Here is a 4,799-nt window from a genome sequence, read left to right on the forward strand (position 1 = left end):
TTTTGCAACATATGTAAACTAACTCAAGGCCAGGCATGGTGACAGGTGCCTATATTCCCAGCTACTTGGGAGTCTGAGGCAGGAGGATGGCTTGAGCTCAGGAGTTTGAAGCTATCTTGCATTATGATCATGCCTGTGAATAGGCACTGCACTCCAGCCTAGGCAACATAGTAAGATCCCATCTCTAAGCAATAATAATAATTCAGATCATAGACCTAAATGTAGAAACCAAACTATAAAACTCTTAGAAGGAAACAGGGGAAAGTTTTTGTGACCTTGGCTTTGCAAGATTTCTTAGAGGTGATGTCAAAAGCACAATTCATAAAATAGATTGTTCAATTGTATTTCATCAAAATTAAATAAACTTCTGCTCATTGAAAGACACTATTAAGAAAAAAAAAAAAAGCTACAGACTGGCAGAAAATAGTTTCAGAGCATATGTCTGTATCCAGAATATATAAAGTACTCTTAAAACTCAATAATTTAGAAAATAACACAATTTTTAAATGAGCAAAATTTTCAACAAAAAATTCACCAAAGAAGATACATAGATGACAAATAAGCACAATAAGAAGTACTCAACATCATTAGTCATTAGAAAAATGCAAATTTAAACCATAATGCAATATTACTACACACTCCCTAAAATGTCTAAAATGTAAAAGATAAACCAAGTGTTGACAAGGATGTAAAGGAACTGAAACTCTCATACAAGGTTGGTGGGAATGTAAAATGGTACGTACAATCATTTTGGAAAACAATTTACCAGTTCCTTAAAAAGTTAAATATACACCCATCATAGGATACAGCTATTCTATTCCTAGGTATTTACTCAAGATAATTGAATGCATAATTCTGTGCAAAGATTTTTACATGAATGTTCATATATTTCACATGGATGTTTATTTGTTAACCCATAAATGAAAACAACCCAAATATCTGTTAATAGATGAAGAGATAAGCAAGCTATTGTAAATTCATGCAATGGAATATTGCATGGATAATCTCAAATAATTATGCTCAGTAACAGAAGTCAGACCCTTCCACCCCCCAAAACAGAATATGCTGTTTCATTTCATATATCTACAATTCTAGGAAATGTGTACTAATTTAGAGTAACAAAAACTAGATCAGTGATCACTTTGGTTTGTGGCAGATGGAATGAGAAAAAATGTGGGGGAGCGGAGCTATTTTATTTTATTTATTTATTTATATTATTTATTTATTTTTGAGACAGAGTCTTGCTCTGTCGTGCAGGCTGGAGTGCAGTGGCACCATCTCGGCTCACTGCAACCTCTGTCTCCCGGGCTCAAGCAATTCTCCTGCCTCAGCCTCCCGAGTAACTAGGATTACAGGCACCTGCCACCACCCCCAGCTAATTTTGTATTTTTAGTAGAGACAGGGTTTCATGTTCCAAAAAGCCTGTGCTGGGCCCTGTATGACTGCATGGTTGCATACCCATGATGACAATGATTAATCTTCATTATGGTTCTTGGAACTAAAGAGGAAAGTTTGGGGTAACATATCATACAGAGTATCTCTTGTTGATACTACTTCCTGGGAGTCGCCATAAGGCTCTTTTAATATAGAGCAAGCAAAAACCCAGACCCAAAAATCCTCTAGAAAATGTCCTCGCCTTTAAAATTCTAAATGACTCATTTGTCATCATTGTAGAGGGAGAAGAACAATTTCTCAGCTGATCATAACCCATACTTGTTGTGAGTTTAGAGCCAAAGTGTAGTCTTACAAATCATTCCTCTCTGACTATATAAACCAGGGAAGGAGAATGCTGAGATTAATGAATTAATTACCATGTGTCTCCTGATGGAGATCAGAAAGTTAATTCTGTTTCTTTTTGTCTTTCTTATCAGAATGTGGAAATATAAATCTGCTCTGTATAAGACTGGATTCAGTTTACAAAAATAAGCCTGAAACCTTTGGACTCAGGGGGCCCAGGTGGAGAGATTCTTTCTGTTCATTATCTGTCCTCCTGCCTCCAGCCTGTGCCATAGACTCCAAATGGATAAAAGCTCTGTATAGAGAGGTTGTATTACCATGAAGTACAATATATGTCAGATTTGGGTAGAAGTGAACACAGTGGAGGGTAATAAAGAGAGAGCTGAGTTCTGTCTCAGTGAGCACAACAAAAGTCAGATGAACTCGTCCGAGGGCAGAAGTGGACCCCAAAGGCTTGTTCCTGCGGACTTTGCTGGTTGACTGCTCTTTGCATTAATCTGGAATCATGGCGCACCATTCCTCTTTTCATGTTGTGATATTCTCTTCACATTCTCTTCCTTGCTCCTCAATGCCAAATGTGTGAATTTTCAGAAACAAAATACTAGGAATTTAAAGTGAGAATACTGTAGCAACCTGTGAGATGCACAGAAAATCATAAACTGTTGAAAAACTGGGATTGGGATTGATTGCTGGAGGCATAAATTTTGTGTGTACATCCAAAAAATAATGCCATGCTCTGAGACTTAGAATATAGTCATGTTGTGTGAATTTATGAATTATATTGAGTAGAAAATATATATATAGTCATTTGACATTAAGAGACAATGAATACATAAGTGTTGACCAGCCTGGCCAACACAGTGAAACCCGTCTCTACCAAAAATACAAGAATTGGCTAGGCGTGGTGGTGGGTGCCTATAAGCCCAGCTACTCGGGAGGTTGAGGTGGGAGAATCTCTTGAACCCAGAGGCAGAGGTTGCAGTGAGCCGAGATCACGCCACTGCACTCCAGCCTGGGCGACAGAGCAAGACTCCATCTCAAACAAACAAACAAACAAGCAAAAAACACATAAATAAATAGTCATAAAAGCAACAAAAAAGTGACGATAAAATGACACTGTTAACTGGAGCTATTTGGATATGTGTTGTTGTTGTTGTTTTCCATATATTGTACTTCTCTCTCTCCCTTTAAAAAAAGATTAAAAAAAGAGAAAGGTTGAAAGATTATGGCCCTGCCAGACGTGGTGGCTCACACCTATAATCCCAGCAATTTTGGAGGCAGAGATGGTAGAATCACTTGAGCGCAGGAGTTCAAGATCAACCTGAGCAACATAGCAAAACCTCGTCTCAGGCCATCTGCAGTGGCTCACGCCTGTAATCCCACCACTTTGGGAGGCCAAGGTGGGTGGATCACTTGAGGTCAAGAATTTGAGACCAGCCTGCTCAACATGACAAAACCCCATCTCTACTAAAAATACAAAAATTAGCCAGGTGTAGTGGCAGGCGCCTGTAATCCCAGCTACTTGAAGGCTGAGGCAGGAGGATCCCTTGAACCCGGGAGACAGAGGTTTCAGTGAGTCGAGATCACGCCACTGCACTCCAGCTTGGGCAACAGAGCGACATGCCATCTCCAAACACAAAAAAACAAAAGCACGACAACAATAAGCTTTTGGTCTTTTCAGGAATAAGCCATAAAAATTGATCATTCAACTGAAGGTTTTGGGTTTTTCTTTTTGAAGGAAATCTATTAAAGCTCTCTAAACATGAGAAAAATGCTCAATAGAAAACGGAAGTGGCAGGGCACAGTGACTCTGTAATCCCAGCACTTTGTGAGGCTGAGGCCGGCAGATTACTTGAGGCCAGGAATTCAAGACCAGCCTGGCCAACATGGTGAAACCCCATCTCTACTAAAAATACAATAATTAGCCAGGCATGGTGGCACATGCCCATAATCCCAGCTACTCAGGAGGCTGAGGCAGGAAAATCATTTGAACCCTGATGGCAGGGGTTGCAGTGAGCCGAGATGGCACCATTGCACTCCAGCCTGGGTGACAGAGCGAGACTCCCGTCTCAAGAAAAGAAAAAGAAAAAAAAAAAGGAAGGGAAAAACAAAAGAAGAAAGAGAGAGAGAAAGAAAATGGAAGTATTGATAGACAAAGTAGCATCTCTGACTGAAAAGAATATTAAGTAACTTAGAGAAGAAAGTGGCTGCTTTAAAAAAAATTTTTTTTGTTTTGACTCGTATGTTGGGTGTGTTGGCTCATGCCTGTAATCCCAGAGCTTTGGGAGGCCGAGGCAGGAGAATCACTTGAGCACAGGAGTTCAAGACCAGCCTGGGCAACATAGTGAGATCCCCTATCTACAAAAAAAAAGAAAAAAAAAATAGCCAGACATGGTGGCACACGCCTGTAGTCCCAGCTATCAGGATGCTGAGGTGGGAAGATCTTGAGCACAGGAGGCTGAGGCTGAAGTGAGCTGTGATTGTGCCACTGCACTCCAGCCTGGGTGGCAGAGCAAGAAAAAAAAAAATGGAAATCTGTAAAAGTGAACAGATGTTATCAATATGTGAATTAATTGTAGGAAATGTTGACTGGTTTTTTCTTACCAGTTGGCTCTTAGGCAATTTTAAACAATGAAAATGTTGTGGTCGGGCACAGTGGCTCATGCCTGTAATCCCAGCACTTTGGGAGGCTAAGGTGGGTGGATCACTTGAGGTCAGGAGTTCGAGACCAGCCTGGCCAACATGGTGAAACCCCGTATCTACTAAAAATACAAAAAAAAAAAAAAAAAAAGTTGTTGGGCATGGTGGCAGGCACCTGTAGTCCCAGCTCGGGAGGCTGAGGCAGGAGAATTGCTTGAACCCAGGGGGCGGAGGTTTCGGTGAGCTGAGATCGCGACACTGCACTCCAACCTGGGTGACAGAGCAAGACTTTGTCTCAAAAAGAAAGAAAGAAAGAAGGAAAGAAGGAAAGAAGGAAAGAGAGAAAGAGAGAGAGAGAAAGAAAGAAAGAAAGAAAGAAAGAAAGAAAGAAAGAAAGAAAGAAAGAAAGAAAGAAAGAAAGA

This window comes from Theropithecus gelada, chromosome 15, assembly GCF_003255815.1.
Source record: "Theropithecus gelada isolate Dixy chromosome 15, Tgel_1.0, whole genome shotgun sequence".
Lineage (NCBI taxonomy): Eukaryota > Metazoa > Chordata > Mammalia > Primates > Cercopithecidae > Theropithecus > Theropithecus gelada.